A 27,779-nucleotide genomic window follows, 5' to 3' on the forward strand; every position below is an offset into this window, starting at 1 on the left:
GTCTACTACGGTCAGGGGGATAGATTTGCCCCTAATCTGAAATAATTGGTTGATAGGATCCCAAGCATCAAGCATATACTGCAGTAAGGAGATCTGTGCCCTCATACTAGAGATACGGAAGAACTTCAGCAGGCCACAGTTCCGCAACGCGTTCACCGTGACAGGGTCATGGAGGGCAATCATGTCCTCTTCTTCATGTTCTCGTTCTCGCCATGTAAGGGTCATTTTGCTCAAAGGTCCCAGCAAAACAAACAAGAGAAAGAGTAAGATCCTGGATTTGATGAGAAACTGGCAAAATTTTCATCAAAAACTGTGCAACAGAACTGTTTTTCTATGCCCAATGCAACTGGCTAGTGTTCCACCTGCGTTGAAGGTCAAACTGCCTTCATGCAGCTTGACATTCAACGCAGGTTTCGAGTGAACTACCTGCGCTGATGGCAGAGCGCCCTAACAAAACCCCAGGGGCTCAGGGGAACAGGAAAACAGGCACAGAACGGAAAAAGGAAACCATGAAAGGAAAGAGCTAGGGTTTAGCTCCTACCTGGTCCAGACAGTGCCGAAAATCGTCCGCAGAATCTCTGGGGAATCAGCTGATGAAAATAAAGGGGGAAGAGGCACCTCCAAAGCTCCAACAAACCAAGTTCAAATGAAATGGTAAAATGAGAGGTAAAAACACTTTTTAATTGCTTTTTACATAGTTCAAAGCGAAATGTTAGGGTTTAATCTCGTTTTCAAGCAAATGTTGTTCATTTCTAACTAGTTTGATGCAGCAATTGAGGATACAGTACTATCTTTGAAAAGGGCAAAGCTAGTTATGGTAAAAAATCAAAAATTTAACCGTATAATATCGAGCAGTTTTAGCACACAGTTCATGCTCGTTAAAAAATAAACGCAAGATCCAAGCAGTTTTAACGCGGACTTCATGCTCGTTAAAAAATAAACATAAGCAATGAGCAAGTGTTTCCCCCAGCGTTTAAGCTCATTTTAAAATAAAAAATGAACCTACCCGGTAAATAACCATTGTGAATGTAACATTATCAGCCATTAAAAGCCTTGGTCGTGTTTGCACCGTCACCTCCACTTTTCATTTGGCCGATCGTTCACCTCCATATGATTGTTTACCCATTTTGAGGAATAGCTGCGAAGAGTGATTTCACTAGCCATCCTTGTGACACTGCCGTGATTGGAAAATTCCAACCTGTACCTGGAATCAGCTGCTAACCCTGTTTATCACTCGTTCCTCAAAAGACGAGTCTTCTTTAAGCTCTTTTCAACTGACTCGTAAAATATGAAAAGATTGCCGAGTCCTTGGCCTTCCAGCTCGTTAAAGGGACAGGAAGAGCTATCCCTCCTCTAGATTTTAATCTTTTTGGACCTGAGGGATTATTGCACAAAAAGATCGAACGCTTGTTTTGTTCGGCTCGTTAAAACTATCGAAAACTCATCCCTTCTGTATTGTTTTATACTTTTTCGGACCTAAGGGATTAGATGACGAAAAAGGACTTTTGGAGTTAACTTTATGTACCTTTTCAGACTCTCTAAAAATGAAAAGGACCGAGTTATCCTTGTCGTTAAACTCGTTAAAATCATTAATAGCGACAAACTTGTCTTTAGACGAGAACGAGTTTCACTATCGCTAGGCTCGTTAAAACATAGCGATGGGCTTGCCCGAAGGGCAGGTTATAGAACAAGCATATGTTATCCTCCTCAAGCTTGACAAAAATAAAGAGGTACTGGTCAGCAATGACTGGGGAAAAATTGGGAGAAACTAAAGAAAACTTTGATGGTAGCAAGTCGCTCTTGAACATGACACTTTTCCTCCGTACCACAATCGGGTTGGGTTGTTTCATTCACCGGTCACATCCATGGTCTCGCCATACCATCCATATTTGGGGTAATGCTACCGATCCATCGCATCAGTGTCGCCACATGTTCAAGAGAAGTCATTCAGAAAAGTCAACCGTGTCCCATCCACTGCCATACATTATCCTTCATCCTTTCATGACCGCCACCCTGAATCATATGTCACAGATCGTTTTCACCTCCATCAAAATCATTAGCTCCGTTCCGTGTCACTAATGTGGGATTCATTAAGGCCCTCCTTTGACGGATCGCTTCTTGTCGACATCAGCTCATTATCCAAGAAGTTGATCTAGGAACAACCCCTTCAGTACTTTGAAGCTTGCATGCCTCAATGGCAAGCTTCTCACTTCTGGCAATAGGTATCCATCAATGGCCTTCGACCGAAAGATTTTGCGTGGTGTTCGACGCCAAGTCCTTTATTCACACCACGTGAATTGTACTGCAGTACCTTGAGGGTCATTATCATTATCGGTGATTCCTCTCGCGCTTGTTAATGGTTTACATCATTGACCGGTAATCAAGCGATGTCTTTCCATGTTTGACTTCAGAACATTTCTCACATGGATCGACTTGTACTTTGAGTGAAGATCGAACGAGTTTGAAGACCCCGGATCTAGTTTCATCCATCCGGGCTGTGATATATATTCAGGAAAGATAAAGACATTGACATGTACATCATTGCAGTAGATAATCATCCTACTCAAAGGATGATAATTTCTTCAAAATTATCAGTCTATCATCAGACGATTGTCTGTTCTATGTACAGAAAAATGAATTTATAAAGTTGAGCATGGGAATGCCCGCCTCAGCTAGATCATGAAAGCAGTATGAAAAATAATGTATTGTAATGTATCTTATTACAGGTCTCCTCCCAGCATTGGATGAACTTCGGATCCCCCTGATAAAGCATTTCACCCGATAAACAGCCTCATACTTTAGGGGGCAACTGTTATAGACATTTTTGTGCCTTACAGCATTGAGCATGAAATGTCCATAATCTAAGGGATCCAAAGTCCCTAAACATGTTGTTCCTACCCCTAGAGGAACAAGGCTAACAAACCACAGCAATTCACAGAAGTTCTCCACCAGAAACTGCTCAAAAACAAGTCAATTCAGGATCATTTCAGTGGCTACACTAGCTGTTTGCGCTGAATGTCAAAGCCAACACTGGCTACCTGTGTTGAATGTCAAAGGGAACACTAGCTACCTGTGCTGAGTGAGAGTGGACATGTGGCAAGTTCATTTCTCAAGGTGTCAAAACCCAGGAAGCTTCCAAAATGACACTTGCCTCAGGGAATTCGACTGGTGATGAGTAAGAGGTTCCAAATCTCCAAGTGGAATCAAGAACTGACAAAGGGAGAGGACACTAGTCAGATCTCAAGCTGACTCATCCTCTCTCCAAACATCTATATATGGATCTCTCCTCCATGAGATCTAGAGGCTGGAATTTTGTTATTGCAAAGAATTGCTGTTGGTTTGAGATTGGAATCATTGGGTGCTTAATGCTTTGAAGGGGGTGAAGATAGGAATTCCATTTGCTGGGAAGGAGATGCTGGATTGGAGCCCTTTGGGTTGTATCTCTTCCTGAACCTTGTTATTCATCAATAAAGCTATCTTGGTTTCTCCTATATACTGATGTATTTTTGATGTATGATTGCATTAGTATGTTTAGTTTACTTCTAATCCTGAACTAGTTATGAATATGAATCCATGTCTTGTGTAGTGTTCTCTTCTTGTGATCTTGCAGAAACCTCTTGAAGCTGGGCGAGCGAGAAGGCAAGTAGCTGGGAACTCTCCAAAAGAAGAGAAACTGGATCGAGGGACAAACGGAAGACACCGGTTAGTCCATCCATCTCTCTTCATTCTTAATTCATAAAGGAAGAATACTAGAATAGCTGTCTCTGTTTGTTGCTAAGGCACTGTCACACCTTAGGTGGATAGGATCATCCTGCATAGGCATTTTTCCCCACAACAAATTGGCGACTCCACTGGGGAGATCTGTTTAGTCATTTTATTTGTGTTTCTATCGTTGTTTGTTTCATAGACTCAACAGCAACAATCGAACTGCATCTGCTATTCTCAGATGCAAAGTAGACAGTTGCTGCCTTGATCCAACCACTGGATTTGTCTATGATCTGAACAATGGACTCACAAATGATTTGATGATCCTTTGTGATAGATCTTAGTACTCCCTCAAAGCATCCCTTTGATTGTACCTTGCTTGTTGCTTTTATTTGCCCTGAAACCGTAGATTAAATAGCAATATGTGACCCAGAACCCAGTGAGAAACTCTCGTTTCTCCTTCAGCGCGACAGCTGTGAAGAGGTTCTGCATTTCAACGTAGGTCCCGTGAAGGCTACCTGCGCTGAATGTCAAAACCCCTGTGTTGAGGTTGCGCTGAACCAGTTTGGCCTTGTGCTTGTGGAGTTCTCTGCTCTGTTTTGCCTTGTTTTGATCTCTGATTTTTGCAGCCTGTAACCAGCATAGGTACCAGTCTGATAACTCCTTTTCTCTACTTAAATTCCGCCTCCTTTTGTACAAAACGACTGTGAGTGTTTTTATGTGTTTGTGGCGTCATTTGCAGTTTTTCTTTGCATGAGTGAAATAATCATCCTGTAGCCCTTGATTCAGATCTGTCGATTGTGATCTTAGAAGAGATTTCATTGGTTGTTTGCAGTTGATTATACATTTGCTTTTGCTTACTGGTTTGAGTTTGTCTCTTTTAAGTGTCGAAACAAGTGTTCATTTCGGAAATCGTTAAGTGTTGTAATCTCTTCTACCCTTTCTGATTTCGAAAAAGTAAACTTGTTTGTATTTGTCATTTAAAAGCAAATTCAAAGTTGTCCAAAAAACTTTCTTTGTAGGCATCAATACTAAGAAAGCGGAAAACAAACACCTGCATTGTGCATTTGCATTTTGATAGTTTGCATGCTTGATTTAGGAAAAGTGCATTAGAGTGTGCTGATTGCTCTTTGAGAAAAGATGGTGTCTTTCTTTTCCCTTAGTAGCTATGATTTTCAAAGTTGAAAAGATATAAAGCTTGCTTATCATCTTTAGACTGCATTTAGGAATTTTATCATACATCTCGTGGTGATCCAGAAAGGCAAACTTCTAAAAAGATCAACTTAAAATAAACTGAATGAACTTAACAACGCTTTGCAACATAACGCACAACATAGAGGTCTAGGCTAGAGACGTGTTCCGGCGTCGTAAAGCCTGGTGACTGTCGATCTCGTTGAAGGTGGGTGATTCCTCTTGAGGGACGATAGCGCCAGTACGGATTGTGCTCCCACGTACCGTCGCGTATATATTGGGAGACCCCTATAGGCATAAAACCTTTATCCTTAGGAAGCCGTGTCGGCCGCCCTACTGATCGCAATGCACTGAACACAGCATTCAGGAAGATCGACCGCCCGTACCTTAAAAAGTATTTTGCGGTTTTGCGAAAAGTTTGGCACACCCTCTGCCTAGAACTCCAGAGCAGTTTCTTTTGGCCTTTTTCAGACTCTATAATAGAAAAAGTCCATCCGAGCATTTGTCACTTTGGGCTCGTTAAAACATCGAAGGAGACTAGAGTCATCTTTAGCTTTTTCTCGACTCTTTAAAAGTGAAAAAGCAAGTTGTGTCTAAAGCGTCTAAAAAATTCATTCAATTCGGAAACACACTTTCCCCTTTTGTATTTTGGTTGATCAAGTAATCCGCAATCGTGGAAGAAAGTCAATTGAAACCCCGTCGTTCGCGGAGGCTTACGAGTCAACCGTCTTTGTCTCCGGAATCGAAAATAGTACGGACAAAGAGAACTCGTTTAACCGGTTCGAAATCTCCTATCAAAGTTAGAACAAGTGTTCCAACAACATCTGAGATTCTGGTTACTGCAAACATTTTTGGAAACCCTGCCTCTACAGAAGAAGTTCAACATCCACAGAGGGACAGTGATACTGATCCTAGTCTGAGAACAAACACTTGTGTTACTGAACCAGTTCCATCTGTAACCAGTTCAGAGAGTCTTGTTCCTCAAACAACTGTCGTTGTCGAATCAACCCCTTCTTCGGCACCAGAAATATTTTACGGACCTGACGGTCTTCCTCTTCGACCTGGTTTGATTGCGATAGAGGAAATTGTAGAAGATCCGCAAGCAAGTACTCCAACACATTTTGGAGTCGGGGTCACTCTATTTCCTTCTACATCTGAAGTTAGTCTATCACCAGTGGAAGTTCCTGTAGAATCGCTAGGCAATCTATTGGATAGACTCAAAATGTCTGAACAACCGTCAACATCTAGGACTGTGTCGAATGACACAGTGACAGCAGAACTCCCTGCCGTCACCCCAACAATGTTTGCCGCCATATCATCTGTCCTGACTAGCTCACAACCGCTAGAAGGAGTCCACCCAGGGACTATTTCGACAGTGTGGTCTGTTCCAGTTTGTTCCTCCGGAATAATATCCGGCAACTCTTATGTTGAGACTCGACAAATTGATCCCTATGGAGGTCAATTTGCGCCATCCAGTCCCCAAGGGCAACCAATCCCCTTGAATTCCGAATTGCCACCGTATGGGGGGCAGTATGCCCTTTCATTACCCCCTCCGGGAGGATATCCATACGGGAGTTCTCAACAGTATTCAGGTTATACTGGAATTACGACAAGTGGTTGGGTACCTATGCTACCCCAGCAACCAATAGTTGTGTATTCTATGCAACAATGTGTACCTATGTCGAACATCCCGACAACACCAGCTATTGTAACAGTGTCACAAGTTCAAACAATTCCTGTGGTATGTCAGCCTCATATTTCTCAGGTTGTAATGCAACAGCCCCTTGACCCTGTGACACAACCACAATCGCCAACTGGTGGGGCGACACAGGTCCAAACGGGTACAATTACCCCACATCTTGGTCCGCCGGTTAGTATAGCGCAGCAGAACATGGCTTCACAACCGTGGCTGGTGCAATACCAACAACCACAATTCCAGCAAGTGTACCAAGGTTCTGAGCAGCAGATCTTTGCGAACAGTGGACAACCGTATATTCAAAACGATCTAAACCAACTGCTTTACAGTGGTCAAGTCCACCAACCATATCAGTCATACCAGCATCAATTACATTATGCTGGTATGCAAAGATCAACTGCTCAGGCGATTCCATCGTATCCTGGGTATGCTTCACCTAACCTGAATCAACAGTTACCATTCGTGGAAACTTTAGAGTTGCCCGATTTACACCGGTTAACGAACGATCCAATTGCTTACGCCCCTTGGTGGCCAGCGATTCCTCACAAACTTCCATCAGACATTCCTAAATTTAATGGAAATCCAGGCGAAGACCCATCGAATCACGTGATGACTTTTCATCTGTGGTGTTCATCAAACACCCTAAACGATGATTCGATAAGGCTTCACCTTTTCCAGAGGATGTTAACGGGTCCGGCGGCAAAATGGTATATTGAATTACCTAGAGCCTCGTTCGACAATTTCAGCTCCCTAGCCACGACTTTCTTAACCCATTTTCAATTACCGATAAGGTATGAAACGGGAACCGAAATCTTAACCAACTTCAAACAGACAACAGCCACTCACATATCTGATCATATACATGAGTGGCGTCGTCGTCGTAGGATGGTGAAGACTTACGTTCCCGATCAGCTATTAGCTGAATGGTTTATAAAGTCATTACTTCCTGCCATAACGGAAGATGTGGCCAAGGGGGGAGTCGTAACGGAGGAGCAAGTTATTGCTCGTGCACAAGATCTAGACTTAGTCTATACTCAGTCTGGCACGCTCTACGACAAAATACCTGACGCCCCTAGATCGGAATTCTCAATTCCTCCTCCTCCTAAATCAAATAGTGACTCTCATGCCGGCGATGGTGTGATTGGCACGACAAACGCGAAATTGACAAAGGCTTCGTCTAAGAAAGCCCGTAAGACTTCAGATCAAAATGCAAAAGAAGAAATTCTTGCTTCGGAAGTAAATGCCGTATCAGCAGATAAAGGCAAAGAAACCAATCAACCAGGAAGCAAGAAGAAACAAAACAAAGGGAAGAAGAAGAAACAGGGTGAGTCATCTCCCAGAAAAACTTCTTCAAACCCTCCTGGGAAAGGGAAACCAAAAAGTCCATGCATGATATGTGACGAGGATCATTGGACAGGCAATTGTCCATACAAAGCTAAGCTTAAAAGGTTCTTCAAAAGTTCGCAAACCTCAGCTGTGTTAATTGATCCGTTTCCCAATCCAGGTCAAAATCTGGTTGATAGTGGGAATGCTTCCCCGTCGCAAGTGCTAATGTTGTCGATCTCCAAGCAACAAAATGATGCTTTGATTTCGACAAGGAACAAAGATTACGGGAATCCGCAGCTATCGAACGACAAAGGTAAATATCAACCAATTAGTTCGACAACAACTTCGACAGAAGTTGTACCACCCATCATTCCTAAATTAACAATAAAACCGCCAAAGGGAGTAGTACACAAGTCGACATTTAATCCTCGCGCCAGAGCGGCGCAGCATTATAACATAGTGGAAGATTTGGCCCAATCGCCATCCGCTATGTCGACTCTTGAAGTACTACAAAATTGCCCATCCCAAAGGTAGGCTTTGTTATCAGCCATTGGTGGGGTTGATCCTAAGGATTCCAATCTTGTATCCTTCGACCACAAAGGATACGATCCTCAGTTACCAGCTCAACTAGCTTTCCTTATTCAAGTGAAAGCCCTCAACAAAACTGTTCACCGAACAATTATTGATGAGGGGGCATCTACATGTATTATGTCGATGAGTTGCTGGAAAACTTTAGGGTCTCCAACCTTGTCGCGATCTTCGACGACATTAAAAGCATTCGACGGAAGGACATATACCCCGTACGGTATCCTAAATAACTTGAAGGTTGAACTAGGGGGAAAAACAGTAGAAATAGATGTTGAAGTCATCGATGGGAATCTTGACTACAACATCCTACTGGGAAGACCATGGATATATGCCATGGCAGCTGTTGTGTCGACTTATTTTAGGAAGATCGCATTCCCTTTTCAAGGAGGGATTACGATCGTCGACCAACAAAACTTCCTCCCTAATGGTTCACAAGTTACAGGAAGCATTCCCATGATCCATGGAAGCAACCATTCGCTTCAAGATATCGGAGTAGGCCTACTGAAAGACCCCACATTAATGGGAACTTTCGCACTTCCACCTCCAATCTATATAGGGGAAATAGCATTGGTAGCAGCCTGCAACATGATATCTTCCACGAAGATCTCAGAAGACGATATCGACATGGATCATGCAATGGTTTTGCCCCCAAGCCCAATAGAAATATTGTAGCAATCAATGTTTCGGGCATGGGAGGCAAACCCAAATCAACGCTCATCAAGCGTTTAGGTAGATAGGTCTAGAGAATATGGTACCCCATTAGATCCTTGGTCGAAAGTGCATGGGACTGACGAAGGAATCCTACAATCAATGTTGATTGAGGGGGCACCATGGAATGATTGCCACCATCGTTCACTTCTTCCAGATTATGAAGAAGATACTCAACATGACCTTTATCACCCTTCAGTTTTTGAGTTCCTATTAAATACTGTAAATACGGTGGATTCCGAGCGAAACTTATCCAATATTGAAGAGACTATAGCCATAAATATCTCGACTAAAACAAATGTTGTAGAGAATATTTATGTCGGCAAAGGATGTTCTCCTTCAGAACTGGAAATATATAACGCTCTCTTTCGCGAATTTAGAGATGTCTTTGCTTGGTCATATGATGAAATGCCAGGCATTGACTCGAGTATCGTTGAACATGAAATTAAGATGTATCCTGATGTCAAACCAGTAAGACAACGGCTTCGGTAGGTGCACCCCAAGAAAGCCGCTGCCATTAAGGCAGAAGTTGAAAAGCTTCTCCATGCTGGTTTCATCTACCCAGTTCCTCTAACCAATTGGGTATCGAATATTGTCCCTGTTATGAAGAAACAAGGGACAATTAGAGTGTGTGTCGGTTATAGGGATGTAAACCAAGCTTGTCCGAAAGACAACTACCCTACACCCTTCCATGACATCAAGAACATCGTTCAAACATACCTCGATGACCTTCCGGCTCATTCGCGAAAGCGGACTGATCATCCGCAGCATTTAAGAGCGATATTTCTACGTTGCCGACACTAGAAGATAAGACTCAATCCACACAAATGTGTGTTTTGCGTCAGTTCTGGTCGTTTACTTGGCTTTGTAGTCTCCAAGGATGGGATTCGTCTCAACCCTTGCAAGGTTCAGGCAATCATTAATTTGCCTCCACCTTCAAATTTGCTTCAGATTCAGAAACTCCAAGGGAAAGCAAACTTTCTGAGGAGGTTCATTCCAAATTACGTAGAACTTGCTAAAGGTTATACTCGTCTTTTGAAAAAGGATGTACCTTTCGTCTGGGATCAGGTGGTGCAAGCTTCCTTTGATGCTCTGAAAGATTCTCTAGTAAAAGCATCATTAATGTATGCCCCGGACTATCAAAGAGATTTTAACCTGTATCTGGCTGCAGCAGATACGACCATTGCGATGGTTTTAGTTCAAGAAGTCAACGGAATTGAACATCCTATATATTATTTAAGTAAAAACTTGAATGATACAGAAAGCAAGTATTCTTATGTTCAAAAACTAGCGCTTGCAGCTGTACAAGCGATTCAAAGATTTCGACATTATGTCCTCTTTCGGAAAACTACCATTTTATCAGATTGCAACCCCATGACTTATATATTGTCGCGACAGTTGCTGGGGGGCAAATATTCAAAATGGATAGCGATCCTTCAAGAGTTTGATCTGGAATTTGTAAAATCGAAATGAAAGAAAGCTCTAGTTTTCGCAGAATTACTGTGCGATCTCCCATCGTCGTTCAACGATGAAACATCCGAAGAATCAATCGTGGACGAGAATTTGTTTCTGATATCTGCAAGCAATGAGTGGTATGGAGATATAATAATTTATCTCCAAACTCAGAAATTCAAGCCTGACACCTCACACTCTGAACGAAAACGTATACGATACCAAGCAAAAGACTACATGATCATCGGTGATACGCTTTACCGTCAGGGTATCGATACAGTTCTTAGGAGGTGCCTAACCCATGAGGAGGCCGAAAAAGCCCTGAATGAGTGTCATTCAGGCGCGTGTGGGGGGCATCAATCTGGATATGCAACAGCACAAAAAATCTTACGAGCAGGATACTTCTGGCCAACCATGTTCAAAGATTGCATAACCGCAGTCAGAAGTTGCCATGCTTGTCAAATTTTTAATAGCAAAACCAGAAGACCACCCGCACCTTTGCAGCCAATAGTTGCTGTTGGGCCTTTCGCTGAATGGGGCATCGATTTCATGACATGTAACCCCACCTCGACCGGGGGGCATGGGTATATTATAGTCGTCGTTGACTATTTTACCAAATGGGCCGAGGCGATGCCTACATTAGATAACACTGGTGAAACAGCTGCCCTTTTCTTTTTCAATCATGTAGTCGCCAGGTTCGGCGTACCACAGGCTATAGTCACAGATCATGGGTCACATTTTCGCAATCACATGATGGTTGAATTAGCTGCCAAGCTAGGGCTATCTCACGACAGCTCTACCCCGTATTATCCGCAAGCCAACGGACAAGTTGAAGCAATCAACAAGGTCCTGAAGCGTATGTTGCAAAGGATGATCGGAGTTCACAAAAGAAGGTGGCACCTAATCTTGTACTCAGCCTTGTGGGCTTACCGAACATTGGTAAGGAATGCGACCGGGTTCACGCCTTTCCAACTGGTGTATGGCCTGGAAGTAGTCTTACCAATCCAGTGTGAAATTTCGTCTCTTAAACTCGCAATTGATCTCCTCCCCGGAACTTCAGAAGAAGAGGCCCGTTTCTTGGAATTAATCCAATTGGATGAAACCCGTCGTGATGCCGCTTTGGCTAACGAAGCTCATAAGAAACGAGTCAAGGCGCAGTTCGACAAAAATGTCAAACCCCGTGTCTTCTCAGAAGGTGACTTGGTCTTGCTTTATGACCAAGAATCCGATAAATTGGGAGCAGGTAAATTTAATTCTTTATGGATGGGCCCCTATATTGTTAAACGAGTGTTAGCAAAAGGAGCCTACGAGTTAATGGATTATGACGGAATTCCACTGGCTCAACCTCGCAATGGGTTGTACCTTAAGCGTTACTATGCTTAAATAGTAACCTGTATGCTTTTGTTGTATTTTGTTTTCGCTAAAGTGTTTGTTTTGGTCGAGTAATCCACCTTTTTACATTTATTGCAGATGTCAAACCTTCTGGAGACATGTGTTGGATATGCCGACGGAGCGAGTCGTAGTTCGCGGAACCTGTCCTCCGCAGCCTGGGCCATTTTTGATCCAAGCGGCAAGTTAGTAAGTTTCAGAGGTGTATGTATTGGTCAATCAACGAATAACATCGCTGAGTATAGCGCGTTGATAGAACTACTCTCTGATGCCATCACCCATGGTATACGCCGACTAATCGTCAGGCTAGACTCACAACTTGTAATACTACAACTCAATGGTATATATTCCGTCCGCAATCCAGCTATTTATCGTATGTTTCTAAGGGTTAAGATTTTGGAAAGACAGTTTGATTTAATTCAATACCAACATATTTCCAGAAACTTAAACACATTAACCGACTCATTAGCAAACTATGTGTTAGATAGACATTTGTGACATTTATAAAAAGAGACACATCATCAATGTTGTACATATGGATCATATAACTCAACCGAAATAAACCCCGAAAATCAAAATATATATATATAAGCTATTTATCGTTTACATATAATGTTCTGTAACCAAGACAAAATTGGTCGCATGACCCAAAAAACTCAAAAATGCTAGGGGGCACCCTAGCCTAGTGATGCTCATGATAGCACGTCACGGCCTGTGCAATCATGCGCAAGAGATGAGTCCATCGTCTAGGCACGCCAGTAGTATGTCGCTGCAACTGTAAAGGTAACTCGTCGATCCGCACATCCGGAATGCCAAGAGTAAGGCTCTCAACCTACTCCTGTACAGCTGTAAGGGTCTCGGTCACATCAAGGTCGCGAAGAATAACCCTACCAGCAGTCTCCCCTGCTGGGGTAGCGACTGGCGCTCTCGGGCGAACTGCTGGACGAACAGGACCAACATCTGCATGCACACATGAGTTTGATTAAAATTCTTGATAGAATAAAGCACAAGGGCATTATAAATAAAAACAGTAAACAGTGATATGGTCAAAGATTTTACCAATAGCGCCCCACTGTTCGCCATCCGGCAGTACCAAATCCGGATCGCCTTGGAAATCCATACCAACATATGGATACTCGGAATAGACCATCTCTCGACGCTCGAACCACCTGAAGAAGGTATCAGTGAAAGAAATCTGAGATTGACCAGCATGCCTAGACATGTGATCAACCCATCTCTGCATGCGTGGCTCGGTAGGAGAAGGAAAGTCGAGTGCGATATACTAAGGCTGCATCAGTCGTATTTTCTCCAAGGCAAAGGCAGTCAAAATAGAACCAAATCCAAAGTTCTTCAGCTTACCGTCCTTTACCTTTTTCAACTGACTTTTCATCTGAAGAAGTACTGCATCACACCAGTTGAATATTTTCGGTTGGAGGCACTCCAAGGCGTGCTGCACATAGGACCTGTTGGCAACATGAAGAGATGCGCTACCGGCCATCCTACCAATAGTATACAGAATGGACCTGAGAGATCTGTCAGCAATCTCACGGATAACGACCTTGCCGTCTCTACTCGGCTGAGATCCTTCCCTGCAATACTGGCGGACATAATCTCTCACGGAGTCATTCCCTCGGGCCGAACCTGACAAAGAAATGGGAGCACCCCGCCTTGACAAGCCAGTCAAGAAGTGAATGTCTACTACGGTCAGGGGGATAGATTTGCCCCTAATCTGAAATACTTGGTTGATAGGATCCCAAGCATCAAGCATATACTGCAGTAAGGAGATCTGTGCCCTCATACTAGAGATACGGAAGAACTTCAGCACGCCACAGTTCCGCAACGCGTTCACCGTGACAGGGTCATGGAGGGCAATCATGTCCTCTTCTTCATGTTCTCGTTCTCGCCATGTAAGGGTCATTTTGCTCAAAGGTCCCTGCAAAATAAACAAGAGAAAGAGTAAGATCCTTGATTTGATGAGAAACTGGCAAAATTTTCATCAAAAACTGTGCAACAGAACTGTTTTTCTATGCCCAATGCAACTGGCTAGTGTTCCACCTGTGTTGAAGGTCAAATTGCCTTCATGCAGCTTGACATTCAACGCAGGTTTCGAGTGAACTACCTACGCTGATGGCAGAGCGCCCTAACAAAACCCCAGGGGCTCAGGGGAACAGGAAAACAGGCACAGAACGGAAAAAGGAAACCATGAAAGGAAAGAGCTAGGGTTTAGCTCCTACTTGGTCCAGACGGTGCCGAAAATCATCCGCAGAATCTCTGGGGACTCAGCTAATGAAAATCAAGGGGGAAGAGGCACCTCCAAAGCTCCAACAAACCAAGTTCAAATGAAATCGTAAAATGAGAGGTAAAAACACTTTTTAATTGCTTTTTACATAGTTCAAAGCGAAATGTTAGGGTTTAATCTCGTTTTCAAGCAAATGTTGTTCATTTCTAACTAGTTTGATGCAGCAATTGAGGATACAGTACTATCTTTGAAAATGGCAAAGCTAGTTATGGTAAAAAATCAAAAATTTAACCGTATAATATCGAGCAGTTTTAGCACATAGTTCATGCTCGTTAAAAAATAAACGCAAGATCCGAGCAGTTTTAACGCGGACTTCATGCTCGTTAAAAAATAAACATAAGCAATGAGCAAGTGTTTCCCCCAGCGTTTAAGCTCATTTTAAAATAAAAAATGAACCTACCCGGTAAATAACCACTATGAATGTAACATTATCCGCCATTAAAAGCCTTGGTCGTGTTTGCACCGTCACCTCCACTTTTCATTTGGCCGATCGTTCACCTCCATATGATTGTTTACCCATTTTGAGGAACAGCTGCGAAGAGTGATTTCACTAGCCATCCTTGTGACACTGTCATGATTGGAAAATTCCAACCTGTACCTGGAATCAGCTGCTAACCCTGTTTATCACTCGTTCCTCAAAAGACGAGTCTTCTTTAAGCTCTTTTCAACTGACTCGTATAATATGAAAAGATTGTCGAGTCCTTGGCCTTCCAGCTCATTAAAGGGACAGGAAGAGCTATCCCTCCTCTAGATTTTAATCTTTTTGGACCTAAGGGATTATTGCACAAAATGATCTAGCGCTTGTTTTGTTCGGCTTGTTAAAACTATCGAAAACTCATCCCTTCTGTATTGTTTTATACTTTTTCGGACCTAAGGGATTAGATGACGAAAAAGGACTTTTGGAGTTAACTTTATGTACCTTTTCAGACTCTCTAAAAATGAAAAGGACCGAGTTATCCTTGTCGTTAAACTCGTTAAAATCATTAATAGCGACAAACTTGTCTTTAGACGAGAACGAGTTTCACTATCGCTAGGCTCGTTAAAACATAGCGATGGGCTTGCCCGATGGGCTTGCCCGATGGGCTTGCCCGAAGGGCAGGTTATAGAACAAGCATATGTTATCCTCCTCAAGCTTGACAAAAATAAAGAGGTACTGGTCAGCAATGACTGGGGAAAAATTGGGAGAAACTAAAGAAAACTTTGATGGTAGCAAGTCGCTCTTGAACATGACACTTTTCCTCCGTACCACAATCGGGTTGGGTTGTTTCATTCACCGGTCACATCCATGGTCTCACCATACCATCCATATTTGGGGTAATGCTACCGATCCATCGCATCAGTGTCGCCACATGTTCAAGAGAAGTCGTTCAGAAAAGTCAACCGTGTCCCATCCACTGCCATACATTATCCTTCATCCTTTCATGACCGCCACCCTGAATCATATGTCACAGATCGTTTTCACCTCCATCAAAATCATTAGCTCCGTTCCGTGTCACTGATGTGGGATTCATTAAGGCCCTCCTTTGACGGATCGTTTCTTGTCGACATCAGCTCATTATCCAAGAAGTTGATCTAGGAACAACCCCTTCAGTACTTTGAAGCTTGCATGCCTCAATGGCAAGCTTCTCACTTCTGGCGACAAGTATACATCAATGGCCTTCGACCGAAAGATTTTGCGTGGTGTTCGACGCCAAGTCCTTTATTCACACCACGTGAATTGTACTGCAGTACCTTGAGGGTCATTATCATTATCGGTGATTCCTCTCGCGCTTGTTAACGGTTTACATCATTGACCGGTAATCAAGCGATGTCTTTCCATGTTCGACTTCAGAACATTTCTCACATGGATCAACTTGTACTTTGAGTGAAGATCAAACGAGTTTGAAGACCCCGGATCTAGTTTCATCCATCCGGGCTGCGATATATATTCAGGAAAGATAAAGACATTGACATGTACATCATTGCAGCAGATAATCATCCTACTCAAAGGATGATAATTTCTTCAAAATTATCAGTCTATCATCAGACGATTGTCTGTTCTATGTATAGAAAAATGAATTTATAAAGCTGAGCATGGGAATGCCCGCCTCAGCTAGATCATGAAAGCAGTATGAAAAATAATGTATTGCATTGTATCTTATTACAGGTCTCCTCCCAGCATTGGATGAACTTCGGATCCCCCTGATAAAGCATTTCACCCGATAAACGGCCTCATACTTTAGGGGGCAACTGTTATAGACATTTTTGTGCCTTACAGCATTGAGCATGAAATGTCCATAATCTAAGGGATCCAAAGTCCCTAAACATGTTGTTCCTACCCCTAGAGGAACAAGGCTAACAAACCACAGCAATTCACAGAAGTTCTCCACCAGAAACTGCTCAAAAACAAGTCAATTCAGGATCATTTCAGTGGCTACACTAGCTGTTTGCGCTGAATGTCAAAGCCAACACTGGCTACCTACGCTGAATGTCAAAGGGAACACTGGCTACCTGCGCTGAGCGAGAGTGGACATGTGGCAAGTTCATTTCTCAAGGTGTCAAAACCCAGGAAGCTTCCAAAATGACACTTGCCTCAGGGAATTCGACTGGTGATGAGTAAGAGGTTCCAAATCTCCAAGTGGAAGCAAGAACCTCCAAGTGGAATCAAGAACTGACAGAGGGAGAGGACACTAGTTAGATCTCAAGCTGACTCATCCTCTCTCCAAACATCTATATATGGATCTCTCCTCCATGAGATCTAGAGGCTAGAATTTTGTTATTGCAAAGAATTGTTGTTGGTTTGAGATTGGAATCATTGGGTGCTTAATTCTTTGAAGGGGGTGAAGATAGGAATTCCATTTGCTGGGAAGGAGATGCTGGATTGGAGCCCTTTGGGTTGTATCTCTTCCTGAACCTTGTTATTCATCAATAAAGCTATCTTGGTTCCTCCTATATACTGATGTATTTTTGATGTATGATTGCATTAGTATGTTTAGTTTACTTCTAATCCTGAACTAGTTATGAATATGAATCCATGTCTTGTGTAGTGTTCTCTTCTTGTGATCTTGCAGAAACCTCTTGAAGCTGGGCGAGCGAGAAGGCAAGTAGCTGGGAACTCTCCAAAAGAAGAGAAACCGGATCGAGGGACAAACGGAAGACACCGGTTAGTCCATCCATCTCTCTTCATTCTTAATTCATAAAGGAATAATGCTAGAATAGCTGTCTCTATTTGTTGCTAAGGCACTGTCACACCTTAGGTGGATAGGATCGTCCTGCATAGGCATTTTTCCCCACAACAGGGTTGTGGCCAATCGATCTATGGAGAGATTTGTTATAGTTTTGTTGCACATAGGGAAGAATCTCATCCCATGTGTGGAGATGCTTAGAGTTGTACATGTGAAGTATGTGCATAATCATCCTGTTGACAACCTCTGTCTAGCAATCGACTTGATGAGCTTGGTTTACAACAATGACCAAAGGCTCAACCAAAATGAGCTTAGGAACCTATTATCGCAATCTGATATAATGGTATATAGGATCCCAAAATGTACCCACACTTGTTCAAAGAAGAGTCTTGCAATTGCCTTGACCGTGATACTCTTCTTGCAAACAGCCAATATCACCATCTTAGAAAATATGTTGACAACCACAAATACATAGTCATTGCCATGGTTGGTAGAAGGAAGGCCATACATATAGTCCATGGATATGGATTCCCAGGGTCGATTAGGAGTAGGCAAAGGAGTATATAAGCCTTGTTTCTTAATAGTTGGCTTGGTAATGGCACATGCATTGCAGGATCTGATGTCTTTTCCAACAACCTATCGGAGATTTGGCCAGTAAAAATACTTTTGTAGTACAACCACAGTTTTCTCCACACCAAAGCATCCTACGACTTGACTGTAGTGTGCCTCCCAAATCAGCTTGGCATGCTCACTTGAAGAAACACAAAGGTGGCCCAAGTAGCATAATAATGCATCCTAGAGGTGGAAGTCTGGAAATTTATTTCCATCCACTAGCATCTGGTATGTGGTGGCGAACTCTAAATCATTTTGATATAGTTGTGGTCATCCAAAGGTCTCGTGGCCACAAGAGTTGAGAAGAGTGGTTAGTGCTACAACCGGTGGACAACTGAGGCAATTTGCAATATAATTAGTGTTTCCCTTCATGTATTTGATGTTTAAATGGAATTGTTGTAGATATGTGGACCACTTTTGATGGTGATCATTCTAAAACTTCCTTGGGTTTGTATAAACGGTAGGGGTCGGTGATCTATGTGGATGATCGTCTCCTTCCCCATAATGTAATATTTCCATTTCTGGAAAGCTTGCACGATGGAATGAAACTTTTTATCATAGGTGGAGTATTTTTGAATTGTGTTGGAACTTTTTTCACTTTGATAGGCCACCAGATGCCCTTTTTGGGTGAGAACTACACCAATAGCATAGTCATAGGTGGTTGTCTCAATTTCAAATGGTTGTTGCAGGTCTGGAAATGTGAGTACTAGTGTGGAGCAGAGGCGGTGCTTCAGCTCAACAAGCGCCTACTTTTGGGACTTAGACTTCAAAAAATTTCCTTTCGCTCTGCCCTTGGTAACTTAACTCAAAGTACAAGTGATATGAGAGAATCCCAACACAAGCCTATGATAAAAATTGGCAAGACCTAAAAAATTGCGAAGCTCTATTAGAGTGATCGGGGTTGGCCAATCTTGAATGAATTGGATCTTAGTTGGATCCACATGCACATCGTTATCATCAATGATGTAACCAAGATATTGGACCTAGACCAAGGAAAAGGTGCATTTATCCAATTTGGCACATAGTTTGTGTCGTTGAAGGATTTGAAGGATCAGTCAAATGTGTCGCAATTTTGCTTCCAAACTCTTGTTGAAGATGAGGATGCCGTCCAAATATACAACCAAAAAGGAGTTGGTAAAGGGCCGAAAGATGCCATCCATCAACCTCATAAAAGTTGCAGGAGTACTTTTCAATCCAAAAGGCATGACCAACCACTCAAAAAGGCCCTCCTTGTATTTGAAGGCAGATTTCCATACATCTGTGGGCTCTATTGGAACCTGGTGATAATCAAATTTCAAATCAATCTTACTGAAATAATTGGCCTCTTTGAGCCGATCAAGAAGGTCATCAATCCATGGGATTGGATGCTTGTTCCTGACAATGATTGTATTTAGTGCCTGATAATCCATGCAGAGTCTCCAAATCCCATCCTTCTTCGATACAAGTACAATCAGACTCCCACAAGGTGAGGAAATTGGTCAAATGTGACATTTTTGCAGCAACTCTTGGATCTTCCACTTGATTTCTTCATTTTAAAGAATAGAGAGAAGATATATTGTCCCATTGAGTAGAGTTTATTTTGGAGTCAAATCAGTCGAATGCTTGACCTATTAGTGTGAAGGTACCCTATGGGTGAGGAGAAGATGTCCTTGTATTCTTCCATGATCTTATCCACCTACTTCTACTGCATGGTGGAACCCTTCGTGAGAGCCACATATGTGGTCATGATATTCCCATTACTTTGAGAATGAATCAAAAAAAAAAAAAAAACACTTAGTCTGGGAGATGATCTTAATGCATTTCTTAGCAAAGATCAAAGAGATGACGGTAGGGGGATCTACCTCTGGTATTATGCATAACTTACTACCCAAAGTAATAATAACAGTGTGATGCCTTGAATCATACACAACATGATGCTTCCACAAGTATGGTTGGCCTAATAATTCATCACAAAATTCAAGAGGAGAAACATCATATAGTGCCTTATTTGTGAAGGGCTTAATGTTGTATGGAAGGCGACATTCTTGGATGATGCAAAGATCTCTTCCTTAGTGAGGCCACCTGATGTTGTATGGTTCTGGATATGGTGTGGCCGGTAGGCCCAACCACTTCATGACCTATGCTGAAATGAGCTTTTTTGGCTCTCTTTTTCAAAAATGAATTGTAGCGATGAACCCTTCACTGACATATGTGAGTGGAAGTGATGCTCCCCCTCCTCTAGATATTCGAGCTAAATCTTTTAGATCTTGGTGGTGGCAACGGTGATGCTAGGTTGGGCATAAATAATCTTCTTCCCTTTGTCATTCCCCTTATCGAGTTATGACTCATAGTCATAACATGCATCTGACTCTGAAGACTTCAGCTTAACCACCGATGATTGCTTGGCTCAACATTCACTTATGTTGTGAGTGGACCTCTTATGGAACTCACACCACTTTCCTGTGTCCTTGTTTGTCTTCGTGGTTTCGTTCTTTTCTTGTGGCTTCGACGGGGTTTCCTGGGTCACCCCGCCTTGGCTTTGTCCTTTGTTCTATGGTTTGGGGGCTCCTTCCCCTTACTTCGGATTCGTAGATCCAAAGTTTTTCTTCTTCTATTTTAATTTATGTTTGATATTGACAACATATCGATAGGAGACACCAAGCGAGGATATTTCCAGGAAATCCATCTTGTCCTAGATGTATTTTGTAGATATTCATAGTACTTGAGTACCAAATACCACTCATAATCCTTGATACCCAAATTCATGAGAAGGGTATGAAAAATATTTGTGAACTTTGGCATGTCTTGGTCCCTTCCCTACTGCAGTGTGGTCCAATTTATGTACTTATCTTCATAGATATCGGCAAGCTATTATTGTTCCTTGATGGAATCTCGGAAAGAATTCCAAGTGTGTATGAATCAAAACAATGAAGGTTCCCTCTCATCCCTCTACTCACAGTATGTTTCCCAGGAGTGCAAAAGAAATAGTTTCCTTATTGGAAAAATCATGAACCGAAAAATATCCTTCCAACAAATTTAACCATTTATATACAACATATGCATCGATCTAGCCTTCAAATATGGGAATATCAAAGTTGAATTGTACCTTAAAAGGAGTGTCACCTCCAGGGTGGGTGTTGGATGAAGATGTGTCACATGTAGGCATATTCCAAAGGATCTGGCCAAAGTTGTCCATCATCTCGTTCCTTTCTCTTTTGAGGGCTTCTTCGAGAAATATTTTGAAAATATCTCTTGCTCCCTTGTCTTTCTTTTCTTCCACCATGGGAGGTCGTTGGGGTCGGCAAGGCCAGTCTTGCAAAGGTTCAACCAGTTCAAGCCCTAACTCCTTATAACTTGACCTCCTTGGGGACATGCACAGAAAAACAGAGAAAGAGAATACCACTAGTCCATATTTATGTAGGAACAATATTAAATATAGATATAAACATAAACACAAAGATACATCGAAAACAGAACTTCTATTCATTAATAACAAAGTACTGAAAATTGTTTACATGAAAAATGGAAATAAACTATCTCAAGTGATGGTAGCTTATATTTGATAAGAGATGTGGTGGCTACATGCCTTTTGAACTGTGTTACAATGAGGCTTGCAACCCTTTTTATTATTAATAAATAAGGGAAAACCCAGAACATCCAAAAACCTAACGCTAGGAGATGAAGTGTCAAAAGTTTGTGGGCACTATTGGGGTTGGTTGGTACACCAACTTATTGGCGTCATAACTTTGGAATACAATGTATGTATGATACCTCATTAGAAATATGTATATAAGGACCTCAACTTTCGACTGTGAACCCCTACCATAGGCTACGGGTTTTCCCATTTCTAAAAAAACGTCATTTAGGGCCTCAAAACGACTCTGGAAGTTCAGGACCCGAAAAACTGCCAAAAATAGTATATTGTGCTATAATTAAGAAAAATTAAAGAAATAGTGATGGGGGTCCAAGTGGAATAGGTGGTTGGCCACCAATATCCACCTAGATCAAGGCAACAATTGGCTAAGTGTTGGTTAGAGGCTCTCATTCATCACAGAGAATAGTTTTACTTTTGCAGGTGGTGCTCAGTGCTGTAGCATGCAAATGTAATCATTTCTCTATTAAACTGATTAATGCAAAGAGGCTTGAGGGGTTTTTTTAGTTGGGTTCCCTTAGAAATCACTTTGTACTTGTTGTTTTTCTTGTTGCATATATATGCACGTTGTTCTAAATTCTAATTTTCATTCCGCATATTAGTAGAGTAGAATTTGTGTCTCCTAATTTCAATTTGATATCTTGAGCAGTTTCAATTTCTATCAAATTTATACACAGTATCATAGCCCTAAAATCACATTAGAACCAATATTTTGAATTTTTCCCTCAAGAATATCAAATTTGCAGCTCCAGTGTAGCAGCCTTTCTTCAAATTCAGGAGAATGCCTTTCAATGGATTGAGATTGGAATATGCCTTGGAGAGTAGATTGAATTTCATAGCCCAGAAGGACCGAACGAAAGCAGTGCTTAATGATAACGGTGTGTTATAATATGTTAAAACTAACATTGTGAAACCCTAGCAATTTGATGCAAAATTATTAGCCCAATGGAAGAAGGATGTTGCAAAGGGTAGGATAATTTTTCTGGAAGGTGTGAGAGACCATGTGATCTCAAATATCCATGGAAAAGAAATGACATATGCTATGTGGATGACATTAACTGAGCTATTTTAAAATAATAGTGACCATATAAAATTGGCCCTGAAAGACAAACTTTTAAACATTAGTATGCAGAAAAATGATACCATCCCACAATATCTCTCCATATTCACTCAAGTTCGAGATGAGATTGGAGGGATTGGGGTGAATGTTGCAGAAGATGATCTGGTGAGCATAGCTCTTTTAGGCCTTCCAAAATCTCGGAACAACGACCAAGACTCTGTGAATGGAAGGGAAAAAATGCCAAATTGGGAAAGGTTTTGGTCTGATTTAGTTCAAGAAGAGATTAGCAGAAATACTAGATATGGAGTATCATCCAAAGCAGAGGATGAAGAGAATTTTTTCTTGGTTGGGAAGGGGAAGAATGGAAAAGGAAAGAAGATCCAAAGCAAACATGAATCCAACAAAAATAATGGAAAGAAGAAAGACTAGAGCAAGATAAAATGTTTCCACTGCCACGAATACGGGCACTATGCAACAAAATGTCCACACAAGAAGTCTAACAAGAATCCTTCAGGAGGAGCCTCAGGATGAAATCTTGGAGAAATTCCACTCTGATGTTTATGGACCCTTGTCCACAACCTCCATAATAAAAAATAAGTACTATGTCATTTTTATTGATGATTCTCTAGAAAATGTTGGATTTTCTTCATAAAGAAAAAGGATGAAGTGTTTCCAAATTTGTAGAATTTAAGGCAATAGTTGAGAAGGAGACTGGGAAGAAGGTGAAGGCCCTTAGGATCGATAATTGAGGTAATTTTGTTTCGAATTCCTTCAAGTATTTATGTTCCAAAGAAGGTATTCAAAGAGAACTGATAGCACCCCATAACCCACAATAGAATGGGGTAGCTAAGAGGAAGAACAAGAACATAGTTGGAGTTGCAAGAGTTATGCTACATGATCAGGGGCTTCCATTGCATCTATGGGTAGAAGCATGTGACAAAAAATTTTACTATAGAACCATAGTCCTCATAGAATACGTGGTATGAACACACTAGAGGAAGGTTTCTTTTGGAGAAATATTGATGTGTCTCATTTTAGAATTTTTGGAGCTTCAGTTTATTTTCATGTCTCCAATTATTCAAGGAGGAAACTTGAGACTACAATAGAGTTGGGAATTTTTGTAGGATACACCGAAACTCCACACAATTACCGGGTGTATTTACCCTCACTGAGGATGACAGTGGTGAGGATAAATGTTAAGTTTGATGAGGATAAGGCTATAAGATGCTCTCTAGAAATAGAGTTGAGTATCCCATGGGAGTAAGAGCTTCTAGCTCCAAAGTAGGAGCCTTGGGATAAGATTCAGGAAGTTATGTAGCATCCACAAATGGACGAGTAGAGAGAAGGCTAAGTGGAGAAACCCACTAAACCATAAACTTCTATAGAAGGGAGAAAAAGAACCAGAGAAGTTGATAGATTGATACAGGATGCATTAGAGCATGTGGGAGGTCCTACATGGCTCTCATGACAGAGCTCATTAAGCCGAAGCCTTCTTCATTTGAGGAAGAAGTTTCTCAACCTCTTTAAGTTGATGCCATGGTCGAAGAATATGAATCCATCATGAAGAAAAGTGTATGGGAAGTGGTTCCAAGGCTAGAAGTGAAATCAGCGGTTGGTTCCAAATGGATCTGTAAAGTGAATCATGCAGTTGATGGGAATATTGAGAAGTACAAGGCCATATTTGTGACCAAAGGATTTTCTCAGACTTGACTATGAGGAAACATTTTCCCCTGTGGCAAGGTTTTCATCCATTAGATCAATTCTTGCATTAGCTATGCAGATGGGGTGGAAGATCCACTAGAAGGATGCGAAGACTTCCTTTCTCAATGGTGTTGTTGAGGAGGAAATTTATATACAGCAACCAAAATCATTTTATACCTATGATCAAGAGTCACTGTGTGTAGACTCAAGAGAGCATTGTATGGTCTCAAATAGGGCCCCCGAGCATGGCACACTTAGATCAACAGTTATCTTTGTGGATTAGGATTCACCAAAAGTGAAGCAGAGGCGAACCTCTATCACATTGTGGTAGATGGTAAGTTTCTTATTCTTGTTTTGTATGTTGATGATTTAATATTGATAGGTGATGAGAAACTGATCCGCTCTTGCTAAGAGGATATTGCAAGGGAATTTGAGATGAAATACATGGGCTTAATGCCTTATGTCCTCGGGCTGGAAGTATGGAAAGGTGATGGTGAATTGTTCTTGTCTCGGTGGAAGTATTCCTTTGAAATACTTCAGAGATTTCACATGGAGAATTATAGGCCTATGGACACACCTCTAGCTACAAATTAGAGGAAGGAGAATTCCACTTCAAGAGAAGAGGTTGATGCTACCATTTACAGGAAGCTTGTGGGGTCTTTGACATATCTTGTGAACATAATACCCAACATGTGCTATCCAATAAACCAACTTAGTCAAGTTATGGTGAGGCCTACCAAGTTGTATTGGAAGGAAACAAAGCATGTGATACAGTACCTCAGAGGCAATACCGAGTATGGATTATGGTACAGGAGGATAGAGAGAGTGATGCTCTAAGGCTTCATCGATACAAATTGGGCAGGGAGTCCATCAGACATGAAAAGTACTTCAGGTGCTATCTCTAGTGTTTTTTCTGCAATTATTTCCTGATACATCAGGAAGCAGGGGTATGTGGCACTCATCTCAGTATAGGCTGAATACATGGCTACAAGTCAAGAAACATGTGAGGCCATATGGATGAGGAAAATACTTGTGGGTATTTTTAGTCAAGAGATGGATCCAACAATGATATATTGTGATAATAGAGTTGAATTAAGCTCTCCAAGAATCTGGTATTTCATGACAGGTCCAAGCACATTGATATCTGGTATCATCGTTTGTAGGACTGTGTGCAGAGGCGAATTATGTTTTTATAGTAAATTTCAACTAAGGAGCAAGATGTTGACATCTTAGCAAAGGCATTGTTAAGAGGTAAATTTGAATTCCACAAGTGCAAGATAAGGGTGGTGAAAAATCCCTTTCCTGCTAAGAGGGAGTGTTATAAAGTGTAGCAAGAAAGGCTCAATATGACTTTAGCCTTAGTCAATTTGAGTAAATCAAATTTCCACATTAGTAGGACAACTTGGAGGTAGTTAACTAGTGTGACATGGATCTTTTCACTTAGTTAGATCAACAAATTCGAGTTAGTGGGTTTGGAGTTCAGTCATGCATGTGTTGATTGCTAAATTTTAGCAATTTAGTTCATTTATTTTTAGTTGTACTCAGTTAACTGACCTCTAACAATTAATAGAGTCAGTTGAAGGTGAGAACAACAATCTAACTTAGATATTTGTCAGTTAACTAATCAATCAACCCAAAACAGCCCAAACATGCATGGAATTCGAATTGCCTAGTTGGAGTGGAGGAGACAAAGGCTAGCGTAAAATTAAGTGTATCCTTGGGAATTGGGCATTGAAAAGGGACTTCTCTATTGTTTAGGAGCTTGAATTAGCTCAAAATTACACAGGGAAATAGGAGCTTGGAGGAGGTGTAAATTGGCTAAGTGTTGGCTAGAGGCTATCATTCAACAGAGAGAACAATTTTCATTTTGAAAGTAGTGCTCAAAGTTGGAGCATACAATTGTAATATTTTCTCTATTCAACTGATTAATGCAAAGAGGCTTGAGGTTTTTTTCCTAGCTGGGTTCCCCTAGAAATCATTGTGTGCTTGTGGTTTTGCTTGTTGCATGTCTATGCATGTTGTTCTAAATTGTGATTTGCATTCCACAGATTAGTAGAGTAGAATTTGTGTCTCGTGATTTCAATTTGATTTCTTGAGTAGTTGCGATTTCTATCAAATTTATACAATTTATGCTTTGACCACACTTTGTCATTTATCCTATGCCCTTTGTTCCTAATTGAGGTTATGGGGTATAAAATATTTTCCTTCACTGGTATAATGATTAGTATTAATACAAAGTTTGTAAAATGTATCCATAATAACAAAACAAAATTAAAATTAACTAATCTATAATTATCATCACTACTAAGTAGTATATATACAAGGCATATATAGTAATATTAATATAAAATAGACCAATTAGAGGAATTATTCACTTTCTCTAAGATGGTTTAAAATTGTTGTATAGCTTAACAAAACATATACAAAAAATCTATAGTATTATAAATTTGTAGCCGTTATATAGGATTATATATCGTGGACTAGTAATGAGCCACAACGATGCTACAGATCCAATATCTCAAATTATGGTCTACTACATATATTTTTGTATGTGCATAACCATACTATTGTAAAGATTTGATATATAAAACTTCACATTGATATAGATCACCAATCTTGAGTTATTGAGAAATTAGCAAATACAAAACTTTTCATAGCAATGCCTACAAGTTCCATAGTCAATCCTATAAAATATGCATCTTCACCTAAAGGTTTAATAAATGATTTATAGGTTTTAAGTACAAACTAAGTATCTACAATTTTTTGTCACCATATTCATCTAATTATAAAGCTCTTGTATACTAAAAATCACCATTACCCAAATCATATATTTTGATTTGTAATTAAATTAAATTATAAAAGATTTGCAGCTACACCTATAAGATATATAACAATAACTACATATTTGATAAATAGCTTAAATCTTTAAAAATACAAATTAAATAACTAGAAAATTTGATGAGCATATTCATCTAATTATCAAGCTCCTACACACCAAGAATCACCACTACTCAAATCATATATTTTGATTTATAATTAAATCAAATTCTATAACATGATATGGTTATAATAAGAGCTTAAAAAAATTTAAAACTCAATAATATAAATGATTCCCATATCCAAATAAATTTCATACACTACTCCAACACATCTCATACAAATTGTTAATTAACAATAACCATCGTATAATAATCAAAAACCACTTAAGCATACATATCTCAGTCATGAGACATGATAAGATGTACACTATTAACATA

This window comes from Pinus tabuliformis, chromosome J (genome assembly GCF_031772625.1).
Source record: "Pinus tabuliformis cultivar Carrire ecotype Pingquan chromosome J, CPIR1, whole genome shotgun sequence".
Lineage (NCBI taxonomy): Eukaryota > Viridiplantae > Streptophyta > Pinopsida > Pinales > Pinaceae > Pinus > Pinus tabuliformis.